Source organism: Gekko japonicus, unplaced genomic scaffold, assembly GCF_001447785.1.
Source record: "Gekko japonicus isolate JY-2015 unplaced genomic scaffold, Gekko_japonicus_V1.1 scaffold2150, whole genome shotgun sequence".
NCBI classification, from domain to species: Eukaryota; Metazoa; Chordata; class Lepidosauria; order Squamata; family Gekkonidae; genus Gekko; species Gekko japonicus.
The window spans coordinates 1-7,700 of record NW_015168719.1 but is presented as its reverse complement, the minus strand read 5'-3'; the positions used below and the strand labels follow the sequence as shown (position 1 = coordinate 7,700).

At 44.5% G+C, this 7,700-nt stretch overlaps 1 pseudogene; it reads right to left on the bottom strand.

The window, feature by feature from the left end:
* Positions 1 to 2,218: 2,218 nt before the first annotated feature.
* LOC107114137 lies at positions 2,219 to 7,105 on the bottom strand (annotated as a pseudogene).
* Between the last annotated feature and the right edge of the window lie 595 nt (positions 7,106 to 7,700).

The window sequence follows — 7,700 nt, the reverse complement described above, 5'->3', positions numbered from 1 at the left end:
TGCCCAAAACTAATTCAAAAATTGACTCAATTGTGTACATTTTTGTTTGTATGAAGACCACTCCTTAATTTAGGTGTGTCTTCTTTATGTGCATCAAATGAAGGAACTGAGTCATGCACATATTCTTCTGTATGCATCACTGATGCCCTCTTCTGCAACAGATGGGGGACCTTGTATATGGCCACCTGTGGCAAAGAATGTGTGTGCTACTCCTGGGGGGCACGGGACCCCTCCTGTGGAATGACATGAGGGGAGAAATTAGTGAAAATCAATCCCACCCCAACCATGGAAATCCACCCATGGATGCTAGAATACATGTCACAACAACAATTTCTAAGCAAAGGGTTTTTTTAATTATCAAAATTAAGCTTTGTACATAAGAGCTTCCTAGATATTAGGATCCATTTACAGCATTTAAGAACCTGCTTCATCATATTAGTATCATTACAGTCCTTAAAAAAAAAACCAAACTGCAAAATCCTTGAGTGGCAGCTACGTAAACCCAAGATACTACAGTGCCACCTTTCTGAAAGTAGATGCTGAGCTAGGCTTTTCATGTAGGACCAAAGACCATCTAGAACTGTTAGAAAAAGCAGGACACACCGGAGTATTAGGTATCCATCCTAATACCAATGTAATCTACAGGCAGAAGAAAATAGCTACGAAAACCTGTCCAAATGTACAACAGGAAAGCAGATCACATTCCATCCCCAGAGAGAGATTCCTGACTCTCTGAATAATGGAACTTGCCCTATAATATGATGAGCAGAGCCTTAAGATGACGTTGCATACAGCAACAAAAGCTACAGAAAGACATTGCACTATCTAAAGAAGCCTTTTTTCTCCCTTTCCACATGCTCACAACCACCCTACAGACTTAGAAATTCATGGTCATGTGTAAGGATATTTCAGCCCCCCTCCCCATAATAACAGTAAAACTACTATTACTGTAATTCTAGCACCATGCTTCGAAGTGCTACAGCATTTTAATTTGAAGCAACTGTAATCTCAGTTGTCAGCTTGGTCCAAGAGAGAAACTGCATGATTGATCACAATGACTGGTGTTTGAAGGGCAAGTCAGTGGAACAGTCTACTGCTTCATCTCTTGGCAAATATTGCCCTCTGGAACACTATCGCTCACCTGACCTCTCTTCTTTGGGCTCCAGTGCAGACAGTAGATCCAGACCTTCCTATAGTTGGGACAGTTTATTTTTGGAGGTCAGTGTTCGTCTCATTACCACTAACAGTCCCTGACTGCATGGCCCATGTGCAACAGTGTGGAAGAGCAAACTTCTGGTTTATATAGCCCCTCGCTATGCTAAGTTATTCTGCAAAGTTCACACACACACCTATAATAAAGCGATTGCATTTCAGCTATTGCATATTGGGTTTTCTATACAAGGGCTGCAGAGGATGGAATCCATGTTAAATATTATCCTGAGCACATAACCAGGAAGAGGGCAGGAGAAAAGCACAATTACAGTTGCTCTTGTACACAGAACTTTGGTGTTTGGCCACAGTGTAGGCCAGCCTAAAACACTTTCAGTACATATTGGTCTTTTGGCCAGTGAGAAGCATTATTAACATGTCATAAAGCAAGACTGACTCACTCAACCAGGCACACCTCAGTTATCTATCATTCTATTACAAAAAAAAGAAGATAAAACTACACACACTCCCAAGCAAGCAAAAAAACAAAACAAAACCCAGCATGTGCTAAGCTACATTTGATAGCTCTGGATTTAGACTGGTTCAAGCCACCACCCAACCCCCAAATTTTTAAGCAGCGTCCATGTTTGTCACAGATTGTTTCAAGAGATTCAATTATCAGATCTTAAAACCATTTCCCAAGATCAGCAAATGACACAATATTCCTCTCTCAGAGCTACTAACATTTTTGAAGGGCCTTACGAGCAAAGGATAGTTTTACTTGGATTGTTGCTTAAACGTGCTGCAAGCGGTAACTGTACAAACAGATGCTGACGGTTTGGTAAAACTAAAGGGAGAAATAACAGAACACCGGGAGCAGGTAAGTCTGTAAACATAATGCATAATGGAAGCTCTGCAACAGGAGATTTCAAGCCGATGACAGATAGGCTCTGGTTGCACTTAAAAAATAAACAAACCTAAGGCTTAAAAAAATCAGGAATTAAAAGCTCAATCAAATTGACAATTAACACGCTTCGTATTGGTGCCACTGCAGGACAGGGCTGGAGCTTCATTCTTGCATTTCAAGTTCTTGTTTCAGGCTGCAAATAAAAATTAATAAATCAGGCACAGAACTAAATTTATAAGACTACCAATAATCTAATATGTGGAACAGGTAAAAAATGGATTGTCTCAGGCAGACACCCTTGTTCCCTGGGGATCCTTTAACTAGAGAGGATTGGGCAGAAGAACCTGTGGTGGTCACACGTGGAAACAATGTGCTTTCCAACAGCCTCTAGGTTTTTGCTCCATGATGTACAACAGAAAATACGGGGGGGGGGAGTGTCTCACCAATTTCCCCCTTCCTGTAGCAGACCTCTGATCCCGCAAATTATTCCTAGGGCTCACCCTAGGAGCTGCCTTTCAGGGACATGTGGGACAGGGCTAGGGGGTTAGCTGTACTTCTGCAGATGGAAATCCTTCTGTCGAAGGTAATTCTACACAGAGTCAAGCTCCAAATGAGCCAGCATATACTTTACAATTCCTAGAAGACACAGAAATGGGTGGAAGGGGGAGAGAAGCCCTGCATTGACAGAACTTACCTTTTCAAGTAGGCATGAACATTGTCATATCCATGGTATTTGGCCAGGTATACCAGCACACCCGTAGCGCACCGCCCTTCCCGCTGTCTGCAGAAGCTACAGTTGCAGATCCCACGGCAAGGAGGGCAATGCCAGTTCTAAAAAGAAAGGGGGGGGAGCAAGATGCATTTACAGCCATTACTGGAATCATCCGTGCCCTTGTTTAAACAACAAATCAGGACTTTGCCCCAGGAGTATCAAGTTAAAATGCACTCCTCTTAAATTTCAAATGAGATCGCCGAACAATACATGCGTTTTTCCCTCTTAGACGTTAACAGCATCAAAATGAAATCCTTACTGGGTTGAGCAAAGCAGTCCTGACTTCTTCTCCATAACGGTTGCGAAGGCAAGGCCCACAGAACTGGCCACGCACTCCCAAGCAGTCAGGGTTACGACAATTAGTGTTGGTTGCTGTAGTTTTCTGGCGACACTGATGACAGGTGGAACCCTGGGGGGGGGAGGGGGGCGCAGAGATGGACAAGGTAAAAATCAGGTTTGCAAAGCATAGCACATGCAATAATCCAGCCATCTGCACAGTGGACACTATTGTACAGATTCAGTGAGGTGCACAAAGCCCTCTGAAAACACAAACAGATATTGTATATTTACAGCCAATGAGAAGGTAGAAGTGCTTTAATGCCTTGAATGCAGCCACTGATAGGCACAAAAACATTTTTGTTTTTTTAACTGTGGACTACTTTATTAGAGGAAGCAGATGAAACTTGCAAGTAGAGAGGGAGAAGATGCAAGACAGGCAGGCCCCAAACACTTTACAGTCTAACTGGCTGGCTTGTTGGCTGCCAACAGGTCTTGAGGGTATGGAGGTAAAATAAGCCTCTATTAATGAGACAGAACATTTCGCTCCAGGGCTGTTGGCAACCACACTCAAATGTACCAGAATGCTCCAAGAGCAAAAGGGTCCACTTATTATGAACTCCTGACTATGGACAACGTCTAGAAGTTCAGACCTAGTCTATTAGCTCAAAGTAGTAGTGAGTTTGAAGTTGGCAGCGGCCTTCTGTTTTGTCCTTTCTCTCATAAGAGCTTCACAGAGCTTCCAGCTCTAGAACAAGGAGAGGGCAACTCCCTTATCCCCAAATCAAGAAAATCTAAAATAAGTTAAAGCAAAGAGCCACTTTGGTGTAGTGGTTAAGTGTGCAGACTCTAATCTGGGAGAACCAGGTTTGATTCCTCACTCCTCCACTTGCACCTGGCTGGATGGCCTTGGGCAAGCCGTAGCTTTGATAAGAGCTGTTTTTGAAAAAGAGCAGTTTGTGTAGGGTTGCCAAATTAAAAATACCTGCCGTCGGGGGATCTTCTGTCCGCTTCGGGAGACGCTCGTGGATGCGCGCGCGCCGCCAGGACGTCACCAGAAGTGACGTCACACGCTGGGCGGGCCACGCCGTTGTTTTCCCCTCAAACGGCGTGGCTCCGCCCCCAGCGTGCGACGTCACTTCCGGGGGGCGCGCACGCGGGGGTGGGGTTTCCCCCGGGCCCCGATTCTGGCGCGCCGGGAATCGGGGTTCCGAAACGAGGGATTCCCCGCCCCCCGGCTGCATTTGGCAGCCCTAAGTTTGTGTCAGAGTTCTCTCAGCCCCACCTACATCACAGGGTGTCTGTTGTGGGGAGGGGAAAGGAAAGGAGTTTGTAAGCCGCTCTGAGACATCTTTGGGTAGTGAAGGGCAAGGTATAAATCTAATCTCTTCTCTTCTTCTGAAACTTTGGCTTTAGCCAAAAGTCACCCAAATCCGCTAAGAGCAGTGAACTGGGAAAAACAAAACAGGCACACTTCCAAAGGTTTCAAGCACAATACAAATATTCATACCATCACACGGTTGTACACTTTATCTCGGACAGACTCACAGATATTATTCAGCTCTTCCTCGGTTATTTCTTCCACTGGGCGGATAATGTAGGGAAGAGTCATAGCGCCAGAACGCTATGGGCATGTCCAATTCATCCTGGAAGCAACAGAAAAACCCAAAATTGTACTGAATAGTTTTGGATTTAAATTGTTTAAAAGTTACATATGCACACATATACTAAAGAGCTGGCTCACACAGGCAGTAGAGCCGCCTAGTTTCTTACCGAAAGCTTCCTCAGGCTTGCTCTTGCCTTGAGTGAACTACACACACAGAAACTGTGCACTCCCCACATTAAAAGCAATCCCCCCCCACGACTGCCACAGTCAACGCAAACACATGTTGACAACTTGCACAGGTCCTTCCAGTTTATGCTCCCATTTCCATTGCACAGACAAATCCAAGGCAAAGAAATTTATGTGTCCCACATGTGTCGACCCCCACTGCATATAAGCTCAAATCCTATGATATCCCACTCCGTTTAACCACCCATGAAACACCAATTTGGCATCTTCTCGTATTCCCACTAGACGTAGGACCAAACTCGATGTGACGGCATCCACTGGTCTGACCCCACCACCATTTTAAAGGGACTTTAAAAAGCCATGAGGGCCCACAGTACAGAAGGCTGGGGCACTTTTGTTCCTGTCCCCCCCCCAGCCAAACACTATGACTTTTTAAGTGCTGAAATGACAGGAGGGCATGTGTGCACACAGCCATTTTAGCGCCTGAAAAGATGCCGGGGGGGGGGAGGCAAGTGCACTTCTGCCTGCCACACTGTGGGCCCAACCGGAACTGGGCCCTTGCGACATTTTTAATTCCATCTTAAATCCCTTTGGACGTAGAAAATGATCCACCCTGTGGATGCCATCACATCTAATTTGGCTCTGAGAAAACCCATTTCCCATATATTAGTTCCACCTTGGTTTTCAATGGTAATTAAATACAAACGTTTATTCTTAATGCAAACTGCATTTGAGCTACCTAGGCTATTTTTTCATGCTCCCCAAAATTAAGACCTTAAAATCATAAATAAATTAATAACTCTAACCTCTGAGAAGTCATCAGATATCTTTCTACTCACTAAGATGTAAGGGTCCTCCTCCTCCTTCTCCGATACAGGACTTGGAGGACGTTCGATCAAAGATCTGGATCTGGTGTGAGGCCTAGAACTTCTTTCTGTATTCCTTCTTAGGATCTAGGAAAGGATCTAGGAAAGGATCTCCTTGGAGATTTCTGCAGTTTCTAGAGTGAGGAACAAAAATAGTAAAAGTAAGGATTTTGTGTAATGACATGGAATTAGAACCATCAGTTTCATTTACCCAAGGCTCAATTTTGACATCTTGTGAAATTATGCTCTGTACTTTGCTTAGAACCCAAACGGTGTTTTGAGCTTCCAAATGTACAGGTAAACCATGGTTCATAGTACCTTAAGCACTTGTATTTTCCTTCCACTTAGTTCTCCCATTTCCATGGGCCTGATGCTTCCAGAAGCAGAGTAATGGCTTAACCACGGTTTGTCAAACCCTAGTTAAGTTTCCTATATGATTGTCTGGCGCAATTATCAGAAATGCACCCCATTCACAGTGAGCTCAAACTCAAATCCTACCCACAAATGTCTTTTGCTTGAGTCTTCTCATGAAAATCTCATTTTGGTAGGTTCATTATGCTGCCCTAAGCTTTTTGGAGGTATGACACACAAAAAACTATGCTGGACAGTTATGATATGATTTGATTTAATACACAAAGATTTTGCAACAATAACAGTGACAAAAGAATAGGCAAAGAGGAAAGCTACAAATGGCAGAGCATTTGTGTGGCATGCAGAAGGTCTCAGGTCTGATCCTCAGCACCTCCAATTAGGAGGGTCAGATAGCAGGTGAAAGATCTCCCTGGACCTGGAGAGATCTCCCTGCCAGCCTGCGTACACAATACTGACCTCAATGGACCAATATAATCTGAGTCAATAGAAAGCAGGAACAAAGAGTTAGCTCCATTCAACAGGCCTCTGAGTTTTTGTTTTATTGCTTCTTTCTCCTCCTCTCTGCCCCCATTGCCTCTTAACTCACATATGCAGGAATTCTCCACTCAAGATACTGGAGCAAGGAGACCTGGCCACAGATTTTACATAAGTAGAATCTAGTCCAGTGATGTTCACTGGCTCTTCTGAGCACTGTCCCACAATGTGGCACCCACCCCATGTTTCGGAAAGATGAGTAATGCCCTTGCCCGGTGAGGCTCGTGTTTGGCTCTTGCCGGATTTTCTGTGCCTCCTGCAAGGAGTACCAAGAAGGCAGCAAGGGAAAGTAAAGGGTGCTCAGCCCTCCAACTGCAGAAGGCTGCTCCAGCCAGCAGTGTGGTGCATCCTCTTCTTTCCTCTCTGCCCTCTTGCTCTCTCCTCAACAGGCAGAGTAGCCTTGGCCATTTTGTTCTCACCTGAGCTGCAAGCCTCATACCGGAGAGAAAATAAGAAGAGTGAGGGAAGCGAAGGATCCACAGATTCAACAGTGGTTGGAAGAAACCACTTTATATGTTCTGATACATTTTATAGTATTGTATGTGTGTGCTTGTTAGAGTGGCAGAAGGGGGCATAATTATGTGGCTCTTCTGGTTGATAGGAATTGAGAATGTGGCTCTCCATGAGCACCGCTGATATAGTCTGGCTGTGACAAGTCATTACAAGACTGAATAGTAGACTGGGATACAACACACAAACACATCCAGGTCGGCACTTCAAAGTTTTATCTCAGTTTTTAGTGTTCTTCTGGCATGCAGCTGAACAGAACTTTGACCTGTTTGTTTTAGATACGGAGACTTCCGGGTGCTTTTGGCTGAAGGTTTGAAGTTGACAGTGGACTTTTCTCAGTAAAAAAAAAACAGGAACTTTTTTTAATTCCGCCATTAGCTTCGCAAGCTGCAAAAGAGAGAAAAACGCACACTGAGGAACATTGGGAGACTTTACACTCCTAGAGCATACTGCAGTGCAACTATACAGAGAAAACTTTGGGGGGAAACCCCATCTGTTCATTAAAGAATTCTTCTGGCTGGA